Below are 26,455 nucleotides of genomic sequence, written 5' to 3'. Positions count from 1 at the left end.
AGAGAGATCCTGAAACCTCACTCTAATAGGCTGAGGTGCTGTGCTCGGTGGCCTGCTGGGACCTTTGCCCGTCAGGGCAAGGCGAATAGGCCTTCGTCAGGGCTTTGTCGGGGAGGGGCCAGGAGCCCTGCTCGCTTCAATCCCCTCACCGATAGACAGTTGCGGAAACTAGGATGCAAGAACCTTTCCTGGATGGGGTTTTGATTTTCGCGAAAAGTGTGTCAGCTTTGCTTTCAGCATGAGTCTGATTTCCCAAAAATGCATTTTGAACAATTTAAAGATTTGATCTGCGTTGGCCGGGAATCGAACCCGGGTCAACTGCTTGGAAGGCAGCTATGCTCACCACTATACCACCAACGCCTGCCTGTCTGGGCTATGTGATGGAGCGCCCCTTAGAAATAAGAATAAGTCTTTGGCTGGGAATGAAAAAAGCTTGCGTTTGACGCAGAAGCAGTTCGCATCATGAGGTCTTGCCGGTCAGCCCAACATTTCCCCGGGACCCCTTAAAAAAGGAGCTTGGTTTTAAGTTTGGTTTGATTGAACAGTACATTTTGTTGGCTGGGCTGGGACCCTCTCCTATTTAGTGCAAGAGTGGAACGAGGCAGCAAGTTCAAGGAATGACATTGCATCCAGGCACTTACAGCTCTTTGTGCCCTAATGCCATGACACAAAAACATAATTTGAAAAAACTTAGCAGAGGATGGTTTCGATCCATCGACCTCTGGGTTATGGGCCCATCCATCAACCTCTGGGTTATGGGCCCAGCACGCTTCCGCTGCGCCACTCTGCTGGTTGGAGAACAAGAGCTTTTCTGGGCTTTTACAGCCTACAAACCGACAACCCTAGACCCAGTTTCGAGTGAAGCGGGCAGTAGGCCTTACAAAGCCAAACAACCTGCAACCATGCACTCCCATCCCATGGCCTTTTGCAGACAGGCCTCATTTCTCTAGCTCACACCCTAACTGCCAACACCCCTTCCCCTTCTCTCTCTGTCTCTCTCTCTCTGTCTCTCTCTCTCATTCTCTCTCTCTCGCAAATAGATACTTTACTTCCCAGGTGCAACAAAACAAGCCTTCTCGAGCTGGCAGATATGGGAAGGAAGGAAGGAAGGGCCAGTTTGGAAACTCAACTCAATTACCATAAATCCCCTGCTAAGGGTTATGGGAGGGAGGAATGAAGGAACTTTGCTTCAGGGAAAGGGCAGCTGCTGCTTCAGCATGTGAGGAGCGCAGCCACACGTTTCACCTTCCTCAGTATGTTGGTTTACAGGATGAGAGAGATCCTGAAACCTCACTCTAATAGGCTGAGGTGCTGTGCTCGGTGGCCTGCTGGGACCTTTGCCCGTCAGGGCAAGGCGAATAGGCCTTTGTCAGGCCTTCGTCAGGGCTTTGTCGGGGAGGGGCCAGGAGCCCTGCTCGCTTCAATCCCCTCACCGATAGACAGTTGCAGAAACTAGGATGCAAGAACCTTTCCTGGATGGGGTTTTGATTTTCGCGAAAAGTGTGTCAGCTTTGCTTTCAGCATGAGTCTGATTTCCCAAAAATGCATTTTGAACAATTTAAAGATTTGATCTGCGTGGTCAACTGCTTGGAAGGCAGCTATGCTCACCACTATACCACCAACACCTGCTTGTCTGGGCTATGTGATGGAGCGCCCCTTAGAAATAAGAATAAGTCATTGGCTGGGAATGAAAAAAGCTTGCGTTTGACGCAGAAGCAGTTCGCATCATGAGGTCTTGCCGGTCAGCCCAACATTTCCCCGGGACCCCTTAAAAAAGGAGCTTGGTTTTAAGTTTGGTTTGATTGAACAGTACATTTTGTTGGCTGGGCTGGGACCCTCTCCTATTTAGCGCAAGAGTGGAACGAGGCAGCAAGTTCAAGGAATGACATTGCATCCAGGCACTTACAGCTCTTTGTGCCCTAATGCCATGACACAAAAACATAATTTGAAAAAACTTAGCAGAGGATGGTTTCGATCCATCAACCTCTGGGTTATGGGCCCAGCACACTTCCGCTGCGCCACTCTGCTGGTTGGAGAACAAGAGCTTTTCTGGGCTTTTACAGCCTACAAACCGACAACCCTAGACCCAGTTTCGAGTGAAGCGGGCAGTAGGCCTTACAAAGCCAAACAACCTGCAACCACGCACTCCCATCCCATGGCCTTTTGCAGACAGGCCTCATTTCTCTAGCTCACACCCTAACTGCCAACACCCCTTCCCCTTCTCTCTCTGTCTCTCTCTCTCTGTCTCTCTCTCTCATTCTCTCTCTCTCGCAAATAGATACTTTACTTCCCAGGTGCAACAAAACAAGCCTTCTCGAGCTGGCAGATATGGGAAGGAAGGAAGGAAGGGCCAGTTTGGAAACTCAACTCAATTACCATAAATCCCCTGCTAAGGGTTATGGGAGGGAGGAATGAAGGAACTTTGCTTCAGGGAAAGGGCTGCTGCTGCTTCAGCATGTGAGGAGCACAGCCACACGTTTCACCTTCCTCAGTATGTTGGTTTACAGGATGAGAGAGATCCTGAAACCTCACTCTAATAGGCTGAGGTGCTGTGCTCGGTGGCCTGCTGGGACCTTTGCCCGTCAGGGCAAGGCGAATAGGCCTTTGTCAGGCCTTTGTCGGGGAGGGGCCAGGAGCCCTGCTCGCTTCAATCCCCTCACCGATAGACAGTTTCAGAAACTAGGATGCAAGAACCTTTCCTGGATGGGGTTTTGATTTTCACGAAAAGTGTGTCAGCTTTGCTTTCAGCATGAGTCTGATTTCCAAAAAATGCATTTTGAACAATTTAAAGATTTGATCTGCGTTGGCCGGGAATTGAACCCGGTCAACTGTTTGGAAGGCAGCTATGCTCACCACTATACCATCAACGCCTGCCTGTCTGGGCTATCTGATGGAGCGCCCCTTAGAAATAAGAATAAGTCATTGGCTGGGAATGAAAAAAGCTTGCGTTTGACGCAGAAGCAGTTCGCATCATGAGGTCTTGCCGGTCAGCCCAACATTTCCCCGGGACCCCTTAAAAAAGGAGCTTGGTTTTAAGTTTGGTTTGATTGAACAGTACATTTTGTTGGCTGGGCTGGGACCCTCTCCTATTTAGCGCAAGAGTGGAACGAGGCAGCAAGTTCAAGGAATGACATTGCATCCAGGCACTTACAGCACTTTGTGCCCTAATGCCATGACACAAAAACATAATTTGAAAAAACTTAGCAGAGGATGGTTTCGATCCATCGACCTCTGGGTTATGGGCCCTGCACGCTTCCGCTGCGCCACTCTGCTGGTTGGAGAGAAGAGCTTTTCTGGGCTTTTACAGCCTACAAACCGACAACCATAGACCCAGTTTCGAGTGAAGCGGGCAGTAGGCCTTACAAAGCCAAACAACCTGCAACCACGCACTCCCATCCCATGGCCTTTTGCAGACAGGCCTCATTTCTCTAGCTCACACCCTAACTGCCAACACCCCTTCCCCTTCTCTCTCTGTCTCTCTCTCTCTGTCTCTCTCTCTCATTCTCTCTCTCTCGCAAATAGATACTTTACTTCCCAGGTGCAACAAAACAAGCCTTCTCGAGCTGGCAGATATGGGAAGGAAGGAAGGAAGGGCCAGTTTGGAAACTCAACTCAATTACCATAAATCCCCTGCTAAGGGTTATCGGAGGGAGGAATGAAGGAACTTTGCTTCAGGTAAAGGGCTGCTGCTGCTTCAGCATGTGAGGAGCGCAGCCACACGTTTCACCTTCCTCAGTATGTTGGTTTACAGGATGAGAGAGATCCTGAAACCTCACTCTAATAGGCTGAGGAGCTGTGCTCGGTGGCCTGCTGGGACCTTTGCCCGTCAGGGCAAGGCGAATAGGCCTTCGTCAGGGCTTTGTCGGGGAGGGGCCAGGAGCCCTGCTCGCTTCAATCCCCTCACCGATAGACAGTTGCAGAAACTAGGATGCAAGAACCTTTCCTGGATGGGGTTTTGATTTTCACGAAAAGTGTGTCAGCTTTGCTTTCAGCATGAGTCTGATTTCCAAAAAATACATTTTGAACAATTTAAAGATTTGATCTGCGTTGGCCGGGAATCGAACCCGGGTCAACTGCTTGGAAGGCAGCTATGCTCACCACTATACCACCAACGCCTGCCTGTCTGGGTTATGTGATGGAGCGCCCCTTAGAAATAAGAATAAGTCATTGGCTGGGAATGAAAAAAGCTTGCGTTTGACGCAGAAGCAGTTCGCATCATGAGGTCTTGCCGCTCAGCCCAACATTTCCCCGGGACCCCTTAAAAAAGGAGCTTGGTTTTAAGTTTGGTTTGATTGAACAGTACATTTTGTTGGCTGGGCTGGGACCCTCTCCTATTTAGCGCAAGAGTGGAACGAGGTAGCAAGTTCAAGGAATGACATTGCATCCAGGCACTTACAGCTCTTTGTGCCCTAATGCCATGACACAAAAACATAATTTGAAAAAACTTAGCAGAGGATGGTTTCGATCCATCGACCTCTGGGTTATGGGCCCAGCACGCTTCCGCTGCGCCACTCTGCTGGTGGGAGAACAAGAGCTTTTCTGGGCTTTTACAGCCTACAAACCGACAACCCTAGACCCAGTTTCGAGTGAAGCGGGCAGTAGGCCTTACAAAGCCAAACAACCTGCAACCACGCACTCCCATCCCATGGCCTTTTGCAGACAGGCCTCATTTCTCTAGCTCACACCCTAACTGCCAATACCCCTTCCCCTTCTCTCTCTGTCTCTCTCTCTCTGTCTCTCTCTCTCTCATTCTCTCTCTCTCGCAAATAGATACTTTACTTCCCAGGTGCAACAAAACAAGCCTTCTCGAGCTGGCAGATATGGGAAGGAAGGAAGGAAGGGCCAGTTTGGAAACTCAACTCAATTACCATAAATCCCCTGCTAAGGGTTATGGGAGGGAGGAATGAAGGAACTTTGCTTCAGGGAAAGGGCTGCTGCTGCTTCAGCATGTGAGGAGCGCAGCCACATGTTTCACCTTCCTCAGTATGTTGGTTTACAGGATGAGAGAGATCCTGAAACCTCACTCTAATAGGCTGAGGTGCTGTGCTCGGTGGCCTGCTGGGACCTTGGCCCGTCAGGGCAAGGCGAATAGGCCTTTGTCAGGCCTTTGTCGGGGAGGGGCCAGGAGCCCTGCTCGCTTCAATCCCCTCACCGATAGACAGTTGCAGAAACTAGGATGCAAGAACCTTTCCTGGATGGGGTTTTGATTTTCACGAAAAGTGTGTCAGCTTTGCTTTCAGCATGAGTCTGATTTCCAAAAAATGCATTTTGAACAATTTAAAGATTTGATCTGCTTTGGCCGGGAATCGAACCCGGGTCAACTGCTTGGAAGGCAGCTATGCTCACCACTATACCACCAACGCCTGCCTGTCTGGGCTATGTGATGGAGCGCCCCTTAGAAATAAGAATAAGTCATTGGCTGGGAATGAAAAAAGCTTGCGTTTGACGCAGAAGCAGTTCGCATCATGAGGTCTTGCCGGTCAGCCCAACATTTCCCCGGGACCCCTTAAAAAAGGAGCTTGGTTTTAAGTTTGGTTTGATTGAACAGTACATTTTGTTGGCTGGGCTGGGACCCTCTCCTATTTAGCGCAAGAGTGGAACGAGGCAGCAAGTTCAAGGAATGACATTGCATCCAGGCACTTACAGCTCTTTGTGCCCTAATGCCATGACACAAAAACATAATTTGAAAAAACTTAGCAGAGGATGGTTTCGATCCATCGACCTCTGGGTTATGGGCACAGCACACTTCCGCTGCGCCACTCTGCTGGTTGCAGAACAACAGCTTTTCTGGGCTTTTACAGCCTACAAACCGACAACCCTAGACCCAGTTTCGAGTGAAGCGGGCAGTAGGCCTTACAAAGCCAAACAACCTGCAACCACGCACTCCCATCCCATGGCCTTTTGCAGACAGGCCTCATTTCTCTAGCTCGCACCCTAACTGCCAACACCCCTTCCCCTTCTCTCTCTGTCTCTCTCTCTCTCTGTCTCTCTCTCTCATTCTCTCTCTCTCGCAAATAGATACTTTACTTCCCAGGTGCAACAAAACAAGCCTTCTCGAGCTGGCAGATATGGGAAGGAAGGAAGGAAGGGCCAGTTTGGAAACTCAACTCAATTACCATAAATCCCCTGCTAAGGGTTATGGGAGGGAGGAATGAAGGAACTTTGCTTCAGGGAAAGGGCTGCTGCTGCTTCAGCATGTGAGGAGCGCAGCCACACGTTTCACCTTCCTCAGTATGTTGGTTTACAGGATGAGAGAGATCCTGAAACCTCACTCTAATAGGCTGAGGTGCTGTGCTCGGTGGCCTGCTGGGACCTTGGCCCGTCAGGGCAAGGCGAATAGGCCTTTGTCAGGCCTTCGTCAGGGCTTTGTCGGGGAGGGGCCAGGAGCCCTGCTCGCTTCAATCCCCTCACCGATAGACAGTTGCAGAAACTAGGATGCAAGAACCTTTCCTGGATGGGGTTTTGATTGTCACGAAAAGTGTGTCAGCTTTGCTTTCAGCATGAGTCTGATTTCCAAAAAATGCATTTTGAACAATTTAAAGATTTGATCTGCGTTGGCCGGGAATCGAACCCGGGTCAACTGCTTGGAAGGCAGCTATGCTCACCACTATACCACCAACGCCTGCCTGTCTGGGCTATCTGATGGAGCGCCCCTTAGAAATAAGAATAAGTCATTGGCTGGGAATGAAAAAAGCTTGCGTTTGACGCAGAAGCAGTTCGCATCATGAGGTCTTGCCGGTCAGCCCAACATTTCCCCGGGACCCCTTAAAAAAGGAGCTTGGTTTTAAGTTTGGTTTGATTGAACAGTACATTTTGTTGGCTGGGCTGGGACCCTCTCCTATTTAGCGCAAGAGTGGAACGAGGCAGCAAGTTCAAGGAATGACATTGCATCCAGGCACTGACAGCTCTTTGTGCCCTAATGCCATGACACAAAAACATAATTTGAAAAAACTTAGCAGAGGATGGTTTCGATCCATCAACCTCTGGGTTATGGGCCCAGCACGCTTCCGCTGCGCCACTCTGCTGGTTGGAGAACAAGAGCTTTTCTGGGCTTTTACAGCCTACAAACCGACAACCCTAGACCCAGTTTCGAGTGAAGCGGGCAGTAGGCCTTACAAAGCGAAACAACCTGCAACCACGCACTCCCATCCCATGGCCTTTTGCAGACAGGCCTCATTTCTCTAGCTCACACCCTAACTGCCAACACCCCTTCCCCTTCTCTCTCTGTCTCTCTCTCTCTGTCTCTCTCTCTCATTCTCTCTCTCTCGCAAATAGATACTTTACTTCCCAGGTGCAACAAAACAAGCCTTCTCGAGCTGGCAGATATGGGAAGGAAGGAAGGAAGGGCCAGTTTGGAAACTCAACTCAATTACCATAAATCCCCTGCTAAGGGTTATGGGAGGGAGGAATGAAGGAACTTTGCTTCAGGGAAAGGGCTGCTGCTGCTTCAGCATGTGAGGAGCACAGCCACACGTTTCACCTTCCTCAGTATGTTGGTTTACAGGATGAGAGAGATCCTGAAACCTCACTCTAATAGGCTGAGGTGCTGTGCTCGGTGGCCTGCTGGGACCTTTGCCCATCAGGGCAAGGCGAATAGGCCTTTGTCAGGCCTTTGTCGGGGAGGGGCCAGGAGCCCTGCTCGCTTCAATCCCCTCACCGATAGACAGTTGCAGAAACTAGGATGCAAGAACCTTTCCTGGATGGGGTTTTGATTTTCACGAAAAGTGTGTCAGCTTTGCTTTCAGCATGAGTCTGATTTCCAAAAAATGCATTTTGAACAATTTAAAGATTTGATCTGCGTTGGCCGGGAATGGAACCCGGGTCAACTGCTTGGAAGGCAGCTATGCTCACCACTATACCACCAACGCCTGCCTGTCTGGGCTATCTGATGGAGCGCCCCTTAGAAATAAGAATAAGTCATTGGCTGGGAATGAAAAAAGCTTGCGTTTGACGCAGAAGCAGTTCGCATCATGAGGTCTTGCCGGTCAGCCCAACATTTCCCCGGGACCCCTTAAAAAAGGAGCTTGGTTTTAAGTTTGGTTTGATTGAACAGTACATTTTGTTGGCTGGGCTGGGACCCTCTCCTATTTAGCGCAAGAGTGGAACGAGGCAGCAAGTTCAAGGAATGACATTGCATCCAGGCACTTACAGCTCTTTGTGCCCTAATGCCATGACACAAAAACATAATTTGAAAAAACTTAGCAGAGGATGGTTTCGATCCATCGACCTCTGGGTTATGGGCCCAGCACGCTTCCGCTGTGCCACTCTGCTGGTTGGAGAACGAGAGCTTTTCGGGGCTTTTACAGCCTACAAACCGACAACCCTAGACCCAGTTTCGAGTGAAGCGGGCAGTAGGCCTTACAAAGCCAAACAACCTGCAACCACGCACTCCCATCCCATGGCCTTTTGCAGACAGGCCTCATTTCTCTAGCTCACACCCTAACTGCCAACACCCCTTCCCCTTCTCTCACTGTCTCTCTCTCTGTCTCTCTCTCTCATTCTCTCTCTCTCGCAAATAGATACTTTACTTCCCAGGTGCAACAAAACAAGCCTTCTCGAGCTGGCAGATATGGGAAGGAAGGAAGGAAGGGCCAGTTTGGAAACTCAACTCAATTACCATAAATCCCCTGCTAAGGGTTATGGGAGGGAGGAATGAAGGAACTTTGCTTCAGGGAAAGGGCTGCTGCTGCTTCAGCATGTGAGGAGCGCAGCCACACGTTTCACCTTCCTCAGTATGTTGGTTTACAGGATGAGAGAGATCCTGAAACCTCACTCTAATAGGCTGAGGTGCTGTGCTCGGTGGCCTGCTGGGACCTTTGCCCGTCAGGGCAAGGCGAATAGGCCTTTGTCAGGCCTTCGTCAGGGCTTTGTCGGGGAGGGGCCAGGAGCCCTGCTCGCTTCAATCCCCTCACCGATAGACAGTTGCAGAAACTAGGATGCAAGAACCTTTCCTGGATGGGGTTTTGATTTTCACGAAAAGTGTGTCAGATTTGCTTTCAGCATGAGTCTGATTTCCAAAAAATGCATTTTGAACAATTTAAAGATTTGATCTGCGTTGGCCGGGAATCGAACCCGGGTCAACTGCTTGGAAGGCAGCTATGCTCACCACTATACCACCAAAGCCTGCCTGTCTGGGCTACCTGATGGAGCGCCCCTTAGAAATAAGAATAAGTCATTGGCTGGGAATGAAAAAAGCTTGCGTTTGACGCAGAAGCAGTTCGCATCATGAGGTCTTGCCGGTCAGCCCAACATTTCCCCGGGACCCCTTAAAAAAGGAGCTTGGTTTTAAGTTTGGTTTGATTGAACAGTACATTTTGTTGGCTGGGCTGGGACCCTCTCCTATTTAGCGCAAGAGTGGAACGAGGCAGCAAGTTCAAGGAATGACATTGCATCCAGGCACTTACAGCTCTTTGTGCCCTAATGCCATGACACAAAAACATAATTTGAAAAAACTTAGCAGAGGATGGTTTCGATCCATCGACCTCTGGGTTATGGGTCCAGCACGCTTCCGCTGCGCCACTCTGCTGGTTGGAGAACAAGAGCTTTTCTGGGCTTTTACAGCCTACAAACCGACAACCCTAGACCCAGTTTCGAGTGAAGCCGGCAGTAGGCCTTACAAAGCCAAACAACATGCAACCACGCACTCCCATCCCATGGCCTTTTGCAGACAGGCCTCATTTCTCTAGCTCACACCCTAACTGCCAACACCCCTTCCCCTTCTCTCTCTGTCTCTCTCTCTCTGTCTCTCTCTCTCATTCTCTCTCTCTCGCAAATAGATACTTTACTTCCCAGGTGCAACAAAACAAGCCTTCTCGAGCTGGCAGATATGGGAAGGAAGGAATGAAGGGCCAGTTTGGAAACTCAACTCAATTACCATAAATCCCCTGCTAAGGGTTATGGGAGGGAGGAATGAAGGAACTTTGCTTCAGGGAAAGGGCTGCTGCTGCTTCAGCATGTGAGGAGCGCAGCCACACGTTTCACCTTCCTCAGTATGTTGGTTTACAGGATGAGAGAGATCCTGAAACCTCACTCTAATAGGCTGAGGTGCTGTGCTCGGTGGCCTGCTGGGACCTTTGCCCGTCAGGGCAAGGCGAATAGGCCTTCGTCAGGGCTTTGTCGGGGAGGGGCCAGGAGCCCTGCTCGCTTCAATCCCCTCACCGATAGACAGTTGCGGAAACTAGGATGCAAGAACCTTTCCTGGATGGGGTTTTGATTTTCGCGAAAAGTGTGTCAGCTTTGCTTTCAGCATGAGTCTGATTTCCCAAAAATGCATTTTGAACAATTTAAAGATTTGATCTGCGTTGGCCGGGAATCGAACCCGGGTCAACTGCTTGGAAGGCAGCTATGCTCACCACTATACCACCAACGCCTGCCTGTCTGGGCTATGTGATGGAGCGCCCCTTAGAAATAAGAATAAGTCTTTGGCTGGGAATGAAAAAAGCTTGCGTTTGACGCAGAAGCAGTTCGCATCATGAGGTCTTGCCGGTCAGCCCAACATTTCCCCGGGACCCCTTAAAAAAGGAGCTTGGTTTTAAGTTTGGTTTGATTGAACAGTACATTTTGTTGGCTGGGCTGGGACCCTCTCCTATTTAGTGCAAGAGTGGAACGAGCCAGCAAGTTCAAGGAATGACATTGCATCCAGGCACTTACAGCTCTTTGTGCCCTAATGCCATGACACAAAAACATAATTTGAAAAAACTTAGCAGAGGATGGTTTCGATCCATCGACCTCTGGGTTATGGGCCCAGCACGCTTCCGCTGCGCCACTCTGCTGGTTGGAGAACAAGAGCTTTTCTGGGCTTTTACAGCCTACAAACCGACAACCCTAGACCCAGTTTCGAGTGAAGCGGGCAGTAGGCCTTACAAAGCCAAACAACCTGCAACCATGCACTCCCATCCCATGGCCTTTTGCAGACAGGCCTCATTTCTCTAGCTCACACCCTAACTGCCAACACCCCTTCCCCTTCTCTCTCTGTCTCTCTCTCTCTGTCTCTCTCTCTCATTCTCTCTCTCTCGCAAATAGATACTTTACTTCCCAGGTGCAACAAAACAAGCCTTCTCGAGCTGGCAGATATGGGAAGGAAGGAAGGAAGGGCCAGTTTGGAAACTCAACTCAATTACCATAAATCCCCTGCTAAGGGTTATGGGAGGGAGGAATGAAGGAACTTTGCTTCAGGGAAAGGGCAGCTGCTGCTTCAGCATGTGAGGAGCGCAGCCACACGTTTCACCTTCCTCAGTATGTTGGTTTACAGGATGAGAGAGATCCTGAAACCTCACTCTAATAGGCTGAGGTGCTGTGCTCGGTGGCCTGCTGGGACCTTTGCCCGTCAGGGCAAGGCGAATAGGCCTTTGTCAGGCCTTCGTCAGGGCTTTGTCGGGGAGGGGCCAGGAGCCCTGCTCGCTTCAATCCCCTCACCGATAGACAGTTGCAGAAACTAGGATGCAAGAACCTTTCCTGGATGGGGTTTTGATTTTCGCGAAAAGTGTGTCAGCTTTGCTTTCAGCATGAGTCTGATTTCCCAAAAATGCATTTTGAACAATTTAAAGATTTGATCTGCGTTGGCCGGGAATCGAACCCGGGTCAACTGCTTGGAAGGCAGCTATGCTCACCACTATACCACCAACACCTGCTTGTCTGGGCTATGTGATGGAGCGCCCCTTAGAAATAAGATTAAGTCATTGGCTGGGAATGAAAAAAGCTTGCGTTTGACGCAGAAGCAGTTCGCATCATGAGGTCTTGCCGGTCAGCCCAACATTTCCCCGGGACCCCTTAAAAAAGGAGCTTGGTTTTAAGTTTGGTTTGATTGAACAGTACATTTTGTTGGCTGGGCTGGGACCCTCTCCTATTTAGCGCAAGAGTGGAACGAGGCAGCAAGTTCAAGGAATGACATTGCATCCAGGCACTTACAGCTCTTTGTGCCCTAATGCCATGACACAAAAACATAATTTGAAAAAACTTAGGAGAGGATGGTTTCGATCCATCGACCTCTGGGTTATGGGCCCAGCACGCTTCCGCTGCACCACTCTGCTGGTGGGAGAACAAGAGCTTTTCTGGGCTTTTACAGCCTACAAACCGACAACCCTAGACCCAGTTTCGAGTGAAGCGGGCAGTAGGCCTTACAAAGCCAAACAACCTGCAACCACGCACTCCCATCCCATGGCCTTTTGCAGACAGGCCTCATTTCTCTAGCTCACACCCTAACTGCCAACACCCCTTCCCCTTCTCTCTCTGTCTCTCTCTCTCTGTCTCTCTCTCTCTCATTCTCTCTCTCTCGCAAATAGATACTTTACTTCCCAGGTGCAACAAAACAAGCCTTCTCGAGCTGGCAGATATGGGAAGGAAGGAAGGAAGGGCCAGTTTGGAAACTCAACTCAATTACCATAAATCCCCTGCTAAGGGTTATGGGAGGGAGGAATGAAGGAACTTTGCTTCAGGGAAAGGGCTGCTGCTGCTTCAGCATGTGAGGAGCGCAGCCACATGTTTCACCTTCCTCAGTATGTTGGTTTACAGGATGAGAGAGATCCTGAAACCTCACTCTAATAGGCCGAGGTGCTGTGCTCGGTGGCCTGCTGGGACCTTGGCCCGTCAGGGCAAGGCGAATAGGCCTTTGTCAGGCCTTTGTCGGGGAGGGGCCAGGAGCCCTGCTCGCTTCAATCCCCTCACCGATAGACAGTTGCAGAAACTAGGATGCAAGAACCTTTCCTGGATGGGGTTTTGATTTTCACGAAAAGTGTGTCAGCTTTGCTTTCAGCATGAGTCTGATTTCCAAAAAATGCATTTTGAACAATTTAAAGATTTGATCTGCTTTGGCCGGGAATCGAACCCGGGTCAACTGCTTGGAAGGCAGCTATGCTCACCACTATACCACCAACGCCTGCCTGTCTGGGCTATGTGATGGAGCGCCCCTTAGAAATAAGAATAAGTCATTGGCTGGGAATGAAAAAAGCTTGCGTTTGACGCAGAAGCAGTTCGCATCATGAGGTCTTGCCAGTCAGCCCAACATTTCCCCGGGACCCCTTAAAAAAGGAGCTTGGTTTTAAGTTTGGTTTGATTGAACAGTACATTTTGTTGGCTGGGCTGGGACCCTCTCCTATTTAGCGCAAGAGTGGAACGAGGCAGCAAGTTCAAGGAATGACATTGCATCCAGGCACTTACAGCTCTTTGTGCCCTAATGCCATGACACAAAAACATAATTTGAAAAAACTTAGCAGAGGATGGTTTCGATCCATCGACCTCTGGGTTATGGGCCCAGCACACTTCCGCTGCGCCACTCTGCTGGTTGCAAAACAAGAGCTTTTCTGGGCTTTTACAGCCTACAAACCGACAACCCTAGACCCAGTTTCGAGTGAAGCGGGCAGTAGGCCTTACAAAACCAAACAACCTACAACCACGCACTCCCATCCCATGGCCTTTTGCAGACAGGCCTCATTTCTCTAGCTCGCACCCTAACTGCCAACACCCCTTCCCCTTCTCTCTCTGTCTCTCTCTCTCTCTGTCTCTCTCTCTCATTCTCTCTCTCTCGCAAATAGATACTTTACTTCCCAGGTGCAACAAAACAAGCCTTCTCGAGCTGGCAGATATGGGAAGGAAGGAAGGAAGGGCCAGTTTGGAAACTCAACTCAATTACCATAAATCCCCTGCTAAGGGTTATGGGAGGGAGGAATGAAGGAACTTTGCTTCAGGGAAAGGGCTGCTGCTGCTTCAGCATGTGAGGAGCGCAGCCACACGTTTCACCTTCCTCAGTATGTTGGTTTACAGGAGGAGAGAGATCCTGAAACCTCACTCTAATAGGCTGAGGTGCTGTGCTCGGTGGCCTGCTGGGACCTTGGCCCGTCAGGGCAAGGCGAATAGGCCTTTGTCAGGCCTTCGTCAGGGCTTTGTCGGGGAGGGGCCAGGAGCCCTGCTCGCTTCAATCCCCTCACCGATAGACAGTTGCAGAAACTAGGATGCAAGAACCTTTCCTGGATGGGGTTTTGATTGTCACGAAAAGTGTGTCAGCTTTGCTTTCAGCATGAGTCTGATTTCCAAAAAATGCATTTTGAACAATTTAAAGATTTGATCTGCGTTGGCCGGGAATGGAACCCGGGTCAACTGCTTGGAAGGCAGCTATGCTCACCACTATACCACCAACCCCTGCCTGTCTGGGCTACCTGATGGAGCGCCCCTTAGAAATAAGAATAAGTCATTGGCTGGGAATGAAAAAAGCTTGCGTTTGACGCAGAAGCAGTTCGCATCATGAGGTCTTGCCGGTCAGCCCAACATTTCCCCGGGACCCCTTAAAAAATGAGCTTGGTTTTAAGTTTGGTTTGATTGAACAGTACATTTTGTTGGCTGGGCTGGGACCCTCTCCTATTTAGCGCAAGAGTGGAACGAGGCAGCAAGTTCAAGGAATGACATTGCATCCAGGCACTTACAGCTCTTTGTGCCCTAATGCCATGACACAAAAACATAATTTGAAAAAACTTAGCAGAGGATGGTTTCGATCCATCGACCTCTGGGTTATGGGCACAGCACACTTCCGCTGCGCCACTCTGCTGGTTGCAGAACAAGAGCTTTTCTGGGCTTTTACAGCCTACAAACCGACAACCCTAGACCCAGTTTCGAGTGAAGCGGGCAGTAGGCCTTACAAAGCCAAACAACCTGCAACCACGCACTCCCATCCCATGGCCTTTTGCAGACAGGCCTCATTTCTCTAGCTCGCACCCTAACTGCCAACACCCCTTCCCCTTCTCTCTCTGTCTCTCTCTCTCTCTGTCTCTCTCTCTCATTCTCTCTCTCTCGCAAATAGATACTTTACTTCCCAGGTGCAACAAAACAAGCCTTCTCGAGCTGGCAGATATGGGAAGGAAGGAAGGAAGGGCCAGTTTGGAAACTCAACTCAATTACCATAAATCCCCTGCTAAGGGTTATGGGAGGGAGGAATGAAGGAACTTTGCTTCAGGGAAAGGGCTGCTGCTGCTTCAGCATGTGAGGAGCGCAGCCACACGTTTCACCTTCCTCAGTATGTTGGTTTACAGGATGAGAGAGATCCTGAAACCTCACTCTAATAGGCTGAGGTGCTGTGCTCGGTGGCCTGCTGGGACCTTGGCCCGTCAGGGCAAGGCGAATAGGCCTTTGTCAGGCCTTCGTCAGGGCTTTGTCGGGGAGGGGCCAGGAGCCCTGCTCGCTTCAATCCCCTCACCGATAGACAGTTGCAGAAACTAGGATGCAAGAACCTTTCCTGGATGGGGTTTTGATTGTCACGAAAAGTGTGTCAGCTTTGCTTTCAGCATGAGTCTGATTTCCAAAAAATGCATTTTGAACAATTTAAAGATTTGATCTGCGTTGGCCGGGAATCGAACCCGGGTCAACTGCTTTGAAGGCAGCTATGCTCACCACTATACCACCAACGCCTGCCTGTCTGGGCTATCTGATGGAGCGCCCCTTAGAAATAAGAATAAGTCATTGGCTGGGAATGAAAAAAGCTTGCGTTTGACGCAGAAGCAGTTCGCATCATGAGGTCTTGCCGGTCAGCCCAACATTTCCCCGGGACCCCTTAAAAAAGGAGCTTGGTTTTAAGTTTGGTTTGATTGAACAGTACATTTTGTTGGCTGGGCTGGGACCCTCTCCTATTTAGCGCAAGAGTGGAACGAGGCAGCAAGTTCAAGGAATGACATTGCATCCAGGCACTTACAGCTCTTTGTGCCCTAATGCCATGACACAAAAACATAATTTGAAAAAACTTAGCAGAGGATGGTTTCGATCCATCGACCTCTGGGTTATGGGCCCAGCACGCTTCCGCTGCGCCACTCTGCTGGTTGGAGAACAAGAGCTTTTCTGGGCTTTTACAGCCTACAAACCGACAACCCTAGACCCAGTTTCGAGTGAAGCGGGCAGTAGGCCTTACAAAGCCAAACAACCTGCAACCACGCACTCCCATCCCATGGCCTTTTGCAGACAGGCCTCATTTCTCTAGCTCGCACCCTAACTGCCAACACCCCTTCCCCTTCTCTCTCTGTCTCTCTCTCTCTGTCTCTCTCTCTCATTCTCTCTCTCTCGCAAATAGATACTTTACTTCCCAGGTGCAACAAAACAAGCCTTCTCGAGCTGGCAGATATGGGAAGGAAGGAATGAAGGGCCAGTTTGGAAACTCAACTCAATTACCATAAATCCCCTGCTAAGGGTTATGGGAGGGAGGAATGAAGGAACTTTGCTTCAGGGAAAGGGCTGCTGCTGCTTCAGCATGTGAGGAGCGCAGCCACACGTTTCACCTTCCTCAGTATGTTGGTTTACAGGATGAGAGAGATCCTGAAACCTCACTCTAATAGGCTGAGGTGCTGTGCTCGGTGGCCTGCTGGGACCTTTGCCCGTCAGGGCAAGGCGAATAGGCCTTCGTCAGGGCTTTGTCGGGGAGGGGCCAGGAGCCCTGCTCGCTTCAATCCCCTCACCGATAGACAGTTGCGGAAACTAGGATGCAAGAACCTTTCCTGGATGGGGTTTTGATTTTCGCGAAAAGTGTGTCAGCTTTGCTTTCAGCATGAGTCTGATTTCCCAAAAATGCATTTTGAACAATTTAAAGATTTGATCTGCGTTGGCCGGGAATCGAACCCGGGTCAACTGCTTGGAAGGCAGCTATGCTCACCACTATACCACCAACGCCTGCCTGTCTGGGCTATGTGATGGAGCGCCCCTTAGAAATAAGAATAAGTCTTTGGCTGGGAATGAAAAAAGCTTGCGTTTGACGCAGAAGCAGTTCGCATCATGAGGTCTTGCCGGTCAGCCCAACATTTCCCCGGGACCCCTTAAAAAAGGAGCTTGGTTTTAAGTTTGGTTTGATTGAACAGTACATTTTGTTGGCTGGGCTGGGACCCTCTCCTATTTAGTGCAAGAGTGGAACGAGCCAGCAAGTTCAAGGAATGACATTGCATCCAGGCACTTACAGCTCTTTGTGCCCTAATGCCATGACACAAAAACATAATTTGAAAAAACTTAGCAGAGGATGGTTTCGATCCATCGACCTCTGGGTTATGGGCCCAGCACGCTTCCGCTGCGCCACTCTGCTGGTTGGAGAACAAGAGCTTTTCTGGGCTTTTACAGCCTACAAACCGACAACCCTAGACCCAGTTTCGAGTGAAGCGGGCAGTAGGCCTTACAAAGCCAAACAACCTGCAACCATGCACTCCCATCCCATGGCCTTTTGCAGACAGGCCTCATTTCTCTAGCTCACACCCTAACTGCCAACACCCCTTCCCCTTCTCTCTCTGTCTCTCTCTCTCTGTCTCTCTCTCTCATTCTCTCTCTCTCGCAAATAGATACTTTACTTCCCAGGTGCAACAAAACAAGCCTTCTCGAGCTGGCAGATATGGGAAGGAAGGAAGGAAGGGCCAGTTTGGAAACTCAACTCAATTACCATAAATCCCCTGCTAAGGGTTATGGGAGGGAGGAATGAAGGAACTTTGCTTCAGGGAAAGGGCAGCTGCTGCTTCAGCATGTGAGGAGCGCAGCCACACGTTTCACCTTCCTCAGTATGTTGGTTTACAGGATGAGAGAGATCCTGAAACCTCACTCTAATAGGCTGAGGTGCTGTGCTCGGTGGCCTGCTGGGACCTTTGCCCGTCAGGGCAAGGCGAATAGGCCTTTGTCAGGCCTTCGTCAGGGCTTTGTCGGGGAGGGGCCAGGAGCCCTGCTCGCTTCAATCCCCTCACCGATAGACAGTTGCAGAAACTAGGATGCAAGAACCTTTCCTGGATGGGGTTTTGATTTTCGCGAAAAGTGTGTCAGCTTTGCTTTCAGCATGAGTCTGATTTCCCAAAAATGCATTTTGAACAATTTAAAGATTTGATCTGCGTTGGCCGGGAATCGAACCCGGGTCAACTGCTTGGAAGGCAGCTATGCTCACCACTATACCACCAACACCTGCTTGTCTGGGCTATGTGATGGAGCGCCCCTTAGAAATAAGATTAAGTCATTGGCTGGGAATGAAAAAAGCTTGCGTTTGACGCAGAAGCAGTTCGCATCATGAGGTCTTGCCGGTCAGCCCAACATTTCCCCGGGACCCCTTAAAAAAGGAGCTTGGTTTTAAGTTTGGTTTGATTGAACAGTACATTTTGTTGGCTGGGCTGGGACCCTCTCCTATTTAGCGCAAGAGTGGAACGAGGCAGCAAGTTCAAGGAATGACATTGCATCCAGGCACTTACAGCTCTTTGTGCCCTAATGCCATGACACAAAAACATAATTTGAAAAAACTTAGGAGAGGATGGTTTCGATCCATCGACCTCTGGGTTATGGGCCCAGCACGCTTCCGCTGCACCACTCTGCTGGTGGGAGAACAAGAGCTTTTCTGGGCTTTTACAGCCTACAAACCGACAACCCTAGACCCAGTTTCGAGTGAAGCGGGCAGTAGGCCTTACAAAGCCAAACAACCTGCAACCACGCACTCCCATCCCATGGCCTTTTGCAGACAGGCCTCATTTCTCTAGCTCACACCCTAACTGCCAACACCCCTTCCCCTTCTCTCTCTGTCTCTCTCTCTCTGTCTCTCTCTCTCTCATTCTCTCTCTCTCGCAAATAGATACTTTACTTCCCAGGTGCAACAAAACAAGCCTTCTCGAGCTGGCAGATATGGGAAGGAAGGAAGGAAGGGCCAGTTTGGAAACTCAACTCAATTACCATAAATCCCCTGCTAAGGGTTATGGGAGGGAGGAATGAAGGAACTTTGCTTCAGGGAAAGGGCTGCTGCTGCTTCAGCATGTGAGGAGCGCAGCCACATGTTTCACCTTCCTCAGTATGTTGGTTTACAGGATGAGAGAGATCCTGAAACCTCACTCTAATAGGCCGAGGTGCTGTGCTCGGTGGCCTGCTGGGACCTTGGCCCGTCAGGGCAAGGCGAATAGGCCTTTGTCAGGCCTTTGTCGGGGAGGGGCCAGGAGCCCTGCTCGCTTCAATCCCCTCACCGATAGACAGTTGCAGAAACTAGGATGCAAGAACCTTTCCTGGATGGGGTTTTGATTTTCACGAAAAGTGTGTCAGCTTTGCTTTCAGCATGAGTCTGATTTCCAAAAAATGCATTTTGAACAATTTAAAGATTTGATCTGCTTTGGCCGGGAATCGAACCCGGGTCAACTGCTTGGAAGGCAGCTATGCTCACCACTATACCACCAACGCCTGCCTGTCTGGGCTATGTGATGGAGCGCCCCTTAGAAATAAGAATAAGTCATTGGCTGGGAATGAAAAAAGCTTGCGTTTGACGCAGAAGCAGTTCGCATCATGAGGTCTTGCCAGTCAGCCCAACATTTCCCCGGGACCCCTTAAAAAAGGAGCTTGGTTTTAAGTTTGGTTTGATTGAACAGTACATTTTGTTGGCTGGGCTGGGACCCTCTCCTATTTAGCGCAAGAGTGGAACGAGGCAGCAAGTTCAAGGAATGACATTGCATCCAGGCACTTACAGCTCTTTGTGCCCTAATGCCATGACACAAAAACATAATTTGAAAAAACTTAGCAGAGGATGGTTTCGATCCATCGACCTCTGGGTTATGGGCCCAGCACACTTCCGCTGCGCCACTCTGCTGGTTGCAAAACAAGAGCTTTTCTGGGCTTTTACAGCCTACAAACCGACAACCCTAGACCCAGTTTCGAGTGAAGCGGGCAGTAGGCCTTACAAAACCAAACAACCTACAACCACGCACTCCCATCCCATGGCCTTTTGCAGACAGGCCTCATTTCTCTAGCTCGCACCCTAACTGCCAACACCCCTTCCCCTTCTCTCTCTGTCTCTCTCTCTCTCTGTCTCTCTCTCTCATTCTCTCTCTCTCGCAAATAGATACTTTACTTCCCAGGTGCAACAAAACAAGCCTTCTCGAGCTGGCAGATATGGGAAGGAAGGAAGGAAGGGCCAGTTTGGAAACTCAACTCAATTACCATAAATCCCCTGCTAAGGGTTATGGGAGGGAGGAATGAAGGAACTTTGCTTCAGGGAAAGGGCTGCTGCTGCTTCAGCATGTGAGGAGCGCAGCCACACGTTTCACCTTCCTCAGTATGTTGGTTTACAGGAGGAGAGAGATCCTGAAACCTCACTCTAATAGGCTGAGGTGCTGTGCTCGGTGGCCTGCTGGGACCTTGGCCCGTCAGGGCAAGGCGAATAGGCCTTTGTCAGGCCTTCGTCAGGGCTTTGTCGGGGAGGGGCCAGGAGCCCTGCTCGCTTCAATCCCCTCACCGATAGACAGTTGCAGAAACTAGGATGCAAGAACCTTTCCTGGATGGGGTTTTGATTGTCACGAAAAGTGTGTCAGCTTTGCTTTCAGCATGAGTCTGATTTCCAAAAAATGCATTTTGAACAATTTAAAGATTTGATCTGCGTTGGCCGGGAATGGAACCCGGGTCAACTGCTTGGAAGGCAGCTATGCTCACCACTATACCACCAACCCCTGCCTGTCTGGGCTACCTGATGGAGCGCCCCTTAGAAATAAGAATAAGTCATTGGCTGGGAATGAAAAAAGCTTGCGTTTGACGCAGAAGCAGTTCGCATCATGAGGTCTTGCCGGTCAGCCCAACATTTCCCCGGGACCCCTTAAAAAATGAGCTTGGTTTTAAGTTTGGTTTGATTGAACAGTACATTTTGTTGGCTGGGCTGGGACCCTCTCCTATTTAGCGCAAGAGTGGAACGAGGCAGCAAGTTCAAGGAATGACATTGCATCCAGGCACTTACAGCTCTTTGTGCCCTAATGCCATGACACAAAAACATAATTTGAAAAAACTTAGCAGAGGATGGTTTCGATCCATCGACCTCTGGGTTATGGGCACAGCACACTTCCGCTGCGCCACTCTGCTGGTTGCAGAACAAGAGCTTTTCTGGGCTTTTACAGCCTACAAACCGACAACCCTAGACCCAGTTTCGAGTGAAGCGGGCAGTAGGCCTTACAAAGCCAAACAACCTGCAACCACGCACTCCCATCCCATGGCCTTTTGCAGACAGGCCTCATTTCTCTAGCTCGCACCCTAACTGCCAACACCCCTTCCCCTTCTCTCTCTGTCTCTCTCTCTCTCTGTCTCTCTCTCTCATTCTCTCTCTCTCGCAAATAGATACTTTACTTCCCAGGTGCAACAAAACAAGCCTTCTCGAGCTGGCAGATATGGGAAGGAAGGAAGGAAGGGCCAGTTTGGAAACTCAACTCAATTACCATAAATCCCCTGCTAAGGGTTATGGGAGGGAGGAATGAAGGAACTTTGCTTCAGGGAAAGGGCTGCTGCTGCTTCAGCATGTGAGGAGCGCAGCCACACGTTTCACCTTCCTCAGTATGTTGGTTTACAGGATGAGAGAGATCCTGAAACCTCACTCTAATAGGCTGAGGTGCTGTGCTCGGTGGCCTGCTGGGACCTTGGCCCGTCAGGGCAAGGCGAATAGGCCTTTGTCAGGCCTTCGTCAGGGCTTTGTCGGGGAGGGGCCAGGAGCCCTGCTCGCTTCAATCCCCTCACCGATAGACAGTTGCAGAAACTAGGATGCAAGAACCTTTCCTGGATGGGGTTTTGATTGTCACGAAAAGTGTGTCAGCTTTGCTTTCAGCATGAGTCTGATTTCCAAAAAATGCATTTTGAACAATTTAAAGATTTGATCTGCGTTGGCCGGGAATCGAACCCGGGTCAACTGCTTTGAAGGCAGCTATGCTCACCACTATACCACCAACGCCTGCCTGTCTGGGCTATCTGATGGAGCGCCCCTTAGAAATAAGAATAAGTCATTGGCTGGGAATGAAAAAAGCTTGCGTTTGACGCAGAAGCAGTTCGCATCATGAGGTCTTGCCGGTCAGCCCAACATTTCCCCGGGACCCCTTAAAAAAGGAGCTTGGTTTTAAGTTTGGTTTGATTGAACAGTACATTTTGTTGGCTGGGCTGGGACCCTCTCCTATTTAGCGCAAGAGTGGAACGAGGCAGCAAGTTCAAGGAATGACATTGCATCCAGGCACTTACAGCTCTTTGTGCCCTAATGCCATGACACAAAAACATAATTTGAAAAAACTTAGCAGAGGATGGTTTCGATCCATCGACCTCTGGGTTATGGGCCCAGCACGCTTCCGCTGCGCCACTCTGCTGGTTGGAGAACAAGAGCTTTTCTGGGCTTTTACAGCCTACAAACCGACAACCCTAGACCCAGTTTCGAGTGAAGCGGGCAGTAGGCCTTACAAAGCCAAACAACCTGCAACCACGCACTCCCATCCCATGGCCTTTTGCAGACAGGCCTCATTTCTCTAGCTCGCACCCTAACTGCCAACACCCCTTCCCCTTCTCTCTCTGTCTCTCTCTCTCTGTCTCTCTCTCTCATTCTCTCTCTCTCGCAAATAGATACTTTACTTCCCAGGTGCAACAAAACAAGCCTTCTCGAGCTGGCAGATATGGGAAGGAAGGAAGGAAGGAAGGGCCAGTTTGGAAACTCAACTCAATTACCATAAATCCCCTGCTAAGGGTTATGGGAGGGAGGAATGAAGGAACTTTGCTTCAGGGAAAGGGCTGCTGCTGCTTCAGCATGTGAGGAGCGCAGCCACACGTTTCACCTTCCTCAGTATGTTGGTTTACAGGATGAGAGAGATCCTGAAACCTCACTCTAATAGGCTGAGGTGCTGTGCTCGGTGGCCTGCTGGGACCTTGGCCCGTCAGGGCAAGGCGAATAGGCCTTTGTCAGGCCTTCGTCAGGGCTTTGTCGGGGAGGGGCCAGGAGCCCTGCTCGCTTCAATCCCCTCACCGATAGACAGTTGCAGAAACTAGGATGCAAGAACCTTTACTGGATGGGGTTTTGATTGTCACGAAAAGTGTGTCAGCTTTGCTTTCAGCATGAGTCTGATTTCCAAAAAATGCATTTTGAACAATTTAAAGATTTGATCTGCGTTGGCCGGGAACCGAACCCGGGTCAACTGCTTGGAAGGCAGCTATGCTCACCACTATACCACCAACGCCTGCATGTCTGGGCTATCTGATGGAGCGCCCCTTAGAAATAAGAATAAGTCATTGGCTGGGAATGAAAAAAGCTTGCGTTTGACGCAGAAGCAGTTCGCATCATGAGGTCTTGCCGGTCAGCCCAACATTTCCCCGGGACCCCTTAAAAAAGGAGCTTGGTTTTAAGTTTGGTTTGATTGAACAGTACATTTTGTTGGCTGGGCTGGGACCCTCTCCTATTTAGCGCAAGAGTGGAACGAGGCAGCAAGTTCAAGGAATGACATTGCATCCAGGCACTTACAGCTCTTTGTGCCCTAATGCCATGACACAAAAACATAATTTGAAAAAACTTAGCAGAGGATGGTTTCGATCCATCGACCTCTGGGTTATGGGCCCAGCACGCTTCCGCTGCGCCACTCTGCTGGTTGGAGAACAAGAGCTTTTCTGGGCTTTTACAGCCTACAAACCGACAACCCTAGACCCAGTTTCGAGTGAAGCGGGCAGTAGGCCTTACAAAGCCAAACAACCTGCAACCACGCACTCCCATCCCATGGCCTTTTGCAGACAGGCCTCATTTCTCTAGCTCACACCCTAACTGCCAACACCCCTTCCCCTTCTCTCTCTGTCTCTCTCTCTCTGTCTCTCTCTCTCATTCTCTCTCTCTCGCAAATAGATACTTTACTTCCCAGGTGCAACAAAACAAGCCTTCTCGAGCTGGCAGATATGGGAAGGAAGGAAGGAAGGGCCAGTTTGGAAACTCAACTCAATTACCATAAATCCCCTGCTAAGGGTTATGGGAGGGAGGAATGAAGGAACTTTGCTTCAGGGAAAGGGCTGCTGCTGCTTCAGCATGTGAGGAGCACAGCCACACGTTTCACCTTCCTCAGTATGTTGGTTTACAGGATGAGAGAGATCCTGAAACCTCACTCTAATAGGCTGAGGTGCTGTGCTCGGTGGCCTGCTAGGACCTTTGCCCATCAGGGCAAGGCGAATAGGCCTTTGTCAGGCCTTTGTCGGGGAGGGGCCAGGAGCCCTGCTCGCTTCAATCCCCTCACCGATAGACAGTTGCAGAAACTAGGATGCAAGAACCTTTCCTGGATGGGGTTTTGATTTTCACGAAAAGTGTGTCAGCTTTGCTTTCAGCATGAGTCTGATTTCCAAAAAATGCATTTTGAACAATTTAAAGATTTGATCTGCGTTGGCCGGGAATGGAACCCGGGTCAACTGCTTGGAAGGCAGCTATGCTCACCACTATACCACCAACGCCTGCCTGTCTGGGCTATCTGATGGAGCGCCCCTTAGAAATAAGAATAAGTCATTGGCTGGGAATGAAAAAAGCTTGCGTTTGACGCAGAAGCAGTTCGCATCATGAGGTCTTGCCGGTCAGCCCAACATTTCCCCGGGACCCCTTAAAAAAGGAGCTTGGTTTTAAGTTTGGTTTGATTGAACAGTACATTTTGTTGGCTGGGCTGGGACCCTCTCCTATTTAGCGCAAGAGTGGAACGAGGCAGCAAGTTCAAGGAATGACATTGCATCCAGGCACTTACAGCTCTTTGTGCCCTAATGCCATGACACAAAAACATAATTTGAAAAAACTTAGCAGAGGATGGTTTCGATCCATCGACCTCTGGGTTATGGGCCCAGCACGCTTCCGCTGCACCACTCTGCTGGTTGGAGAACAAGAGCTTTTCTGGGCTTTTACAGCCTACAAACCGACAACCCTAGACCCAGTTTCGAGTGAAGCGGGCAGTAGGCCTTACAAAGCCAAACAACCTGCAACCACGCACTCCCATCCCATGGCCTTTTGCAGACAGGCCTCATTTCTCTAGCTCACACCCTAACTGCCAACACCCCTTCCCCTTCTCTCTCTGTCTCTCTCTCTCTGTCTCTCTCTCTCATTCTCTCTCTCTCACAAATAGATACTTTACTTCCCAGGTGCAACAAAACAAGCCTTCTCGAGCTGGCAGATATGGGAAGGAAGGAAGGAAGGGCCAGTTTGGAAACTCAACTCAATTACCATAAATCCCCTGCTAAGGGTTATGGGAGGGAGGAATGAAGGAACTTTGCTTCAGGGAAAGGGCTGCTGCTGCTTCAGCATGTGAGGAGCGCAGCCACACGTTTCACCTTCCTCAGTATGTTGGTTTACAGGATGAGAGAGATCCTGAAACCTCACTCTAATAGGCTGAGGGGCTGTGCTCGGTGGCCTGCTGGGACCTTTGCCCGTCAGGGCAAGGCGAATAGGCCTTTGTCAGGCCTTCGTCAGGGCTTTGTCGGGGAGGGGCCAGGAGCCCTGCTCGCTTCAATCCCCTCACCGATAGACAGTTGCAGAAACTAGGATGCAAGAACCTTTCCTGGATGGGGTTTTGATTTTCACGAAAAGTGTGTCAGCTTTGCTTTCAGCATGAGTCTGATTTCCAAAAAATGCATTTTGAACAATTTAAAGATTTGATCTGCGTTGGCAGGGAAGCGAACCCGGGTCAACTGCTTGGAAGGCAGCTATGCTCACCACTATACCACCAACGCCTGCCTGTCTGGGCTATGTGATGGAGCGTCCCTTAGAAATAAGAATAAGTCATTGGCTGGGAATGAAAAAAGCTTGCGTTTGACGCAGAAGCAGTTCGCATCATGAGGTCTTGCCGGTCAGCCCAACATTTCCCTGGGACCCCTTAAAAAAGGAGCTTGGTTTTAAGTTTGGTTTGATTGAACAGTACATTTTGTTGGCTGGGCTGGGACCCTCTCCTATTTAGCGCAAGAGTGGAACGAGGCAGCAAGTTCAAGGAATGACATTGCATCCAGGCACTTACAGCTCTTTGTGCCCTAATGCCATGACACAAAAACATAATTTGAAAAAACTTAGCAGAGGATGGTTTCGATCCATCGACCTCTGGGTTATGGGCCCAGCACACTTCCGCTGCGCCACTCTGCTGGTTGCAGAACAAGAGCTTTTCTGGGCTTTTACAGCCTACAAACCGACAACCCTAGACCCAGTTTCGAGTGAAGCGGGCAGTAGGCCTTACAAAGCCAAACAACCTGCAACCACGCACTCCCATCCCATGGCCTTTTGCAGACAGGCCTCATTTCTCTAGCTCGCACCCTAACTGCCAACACCCCTTCCCCTTCTCTCTCTGTCTCTCTCTCTCTCTGTCTCTCTCTCTCATTCTCTCTCTCTCGCAAATAGATACTTTACTTCCCAGGTGCAACAAAACAAGCCTTCTCGAGCTGGCAGATATGGGAAGGAAGGAAGGAAGGGCCAGTTTGGAAACTCAACTCAATTACCATAAATCCCCTGCTAAGGGTTATGGGAGGGAGGAATGAAGGAACTTTGCTTCAGGGAAAGGGCTGCTGCTGCTTCAGCATGTGAGGAGCGCAGCCACACGTTTCACCTTCCTCAGTATGTTGGTTTACAGGATGAGAGAGATCCTGAAACCTCACTCTAATAGGCTGAGGTGCTGTGCTCGGTGGCCTGCTGGGACCTTGGCCCGTCAGGGCAAGGCGAATAGGCCTTTGTCAGGCCTTCGTCAGGGCTTTGTCGGGGAGGGGCCAGGAGCCCTGC

At 50.1% G+C, this 26,455-nt stretch overlaps 11 non-coding genes across 11 annotated transcripts; all 11 read right to left on the bottom strand.

Annotated features, from left to right (window-relative positions):
• Positions 1 to 288: 288 nt before the first annotated feature.
• TRNAG-UCC (transfer RNA glycine (anticodon UCC)) lies at positions 289 to 360 on the bottom strand. Its single transcript has one exon. It is a non-coding gene; the product is annotated as a tRNA-Gly (tRNA).
• Positions 361 to 4,043: 3,683 nt separating this feature from the next.
• On the bottom strand, positions 4,044 to 4,115 carry TRNAG-UCC (transfer RNA glycine (anticodon UCC)). The gene has a single exon. It is a non-coding gene; the product is annotated as a tRNA-Gly (tRNA).
• Positions 4,116 to 4,446: 331 nt separating this feature from the next.
• TRNAM-CAU (transfer RNA methionine (anticodon CAU)) lies at positions 4,447 to 4,518 on the bottom strand. The gene has a single exon. It is a non-coding gene; the product is annotated as a tRNA-Met (tRNA).
• Positions 4,519 to 6,550: 2,032 nt separating this feature from the next.
• Positions 6,551 to 6,622, bottom strand: TRNAG-UCC (transfer RNA glycine (anticodon UCC)). The gene has a single exon. It is a non-coding gene; the product is annotated as a tRNA-Gly (tRNA).
• A 3,675-nt stretch (positions 6,623 to 10,297) lies between these two features.
• On the bottom strand, positions 10,298 to 10,369 carry TRNAG-UCC (transfer RNA glycine (anticodon UCC)). Its single transcript has one exon. It is a non-coding gene; the product is annotated as a tRNA-Gly (tRNA).
• Positions 10,370 to 10,700: 331 nt separating this feature from the next.
• On the bottom strand, positions 10,701 to 10,772 carry TRNAM-CAU (transfer RNA methionine (anticodon CAU)). The gene has a single exon. It is a non-coding gene; the product is annotated as a tRNA-Met (tRNA).
• Positions 10,773 to 15,723: 4,951 nt separating this feature from the next.
• TRNAM-CAU (transfer RNA methionine (anticodon CAU)) lies at positions 15,724 to 15,795 on the bottom strand. Its single transcript has one exon. It is a non-coding gene; the product is annotated as a tRNA-Met (tRNA).
• Positions 15,796 to 16,566: 771 nt separating this feature from the next.
• On the bottom strand, positions 16,567 to 16,638 carry TRNAG-UCC (transfer RNA glycine (anticodon UCC)). Its single transcript has one exon. It is a non-coding gene; the product is annotated as a tRNA-Gly (tRNA).
• A 331-nt stretch (positions 16,639 to 16,969) lies between these two features.
• TRNAM-CAU (transfer RNA methionine (anticodon CAU)) lies at positions 16,970 to 17,041 on the bottom strand. Its single transcript has one exon. It is a non-coding gene; the product is annotated as a tRNA-Met (tRNA).
• Positions 17,042 to 21,992: 4,951 nt separating this feature from the next.
• TRNAM-CAU (transfer RNA methionine (anticodon CAU)) lies at positions 21,993 to 22,064 on the bottom strand. The gene has a single exon. It is a non-coding gene; the product is annotated as a tRNA-Met (tRNA).
• A 1,189-nt stretch (positions 22,065 to 23,253) lies between these two features.
• On the bottom strand, positions 23,254 to 23,325 carry TRNAM-CAU (transfer RNA methionine (anticodon CAU)). The gene has a single exon. It is a non-coding gene; the product is annotated as a tRNA-Met (tRNA).
• Between the last annotated feature and the right edge of the window lie 3,130 nt (positions 23,326 to 26,455).

The sequence above is a fragment of the Ambystoma mexicanum genome, chromosome 6q (genome assembly GCF_040938575.1).
Source record: "Ambystoma mexicanum isolate Mex_15411 chromosome 6q, UKY_AmexF1_1, whole genome shotgun sequence".
Classification (NCBI taxonomy): Eukaryota; Metazoa; Chordata; class Amphibia; order Caudata; family Ambystomatidae; genus Ambystoma; species Ambystoma mexicanum.
The sequence above is the reverse complement of the archived record's forward strand: the minus strand, read 5'-3'. Positions and strand labels throughout refer to the sequence as shown.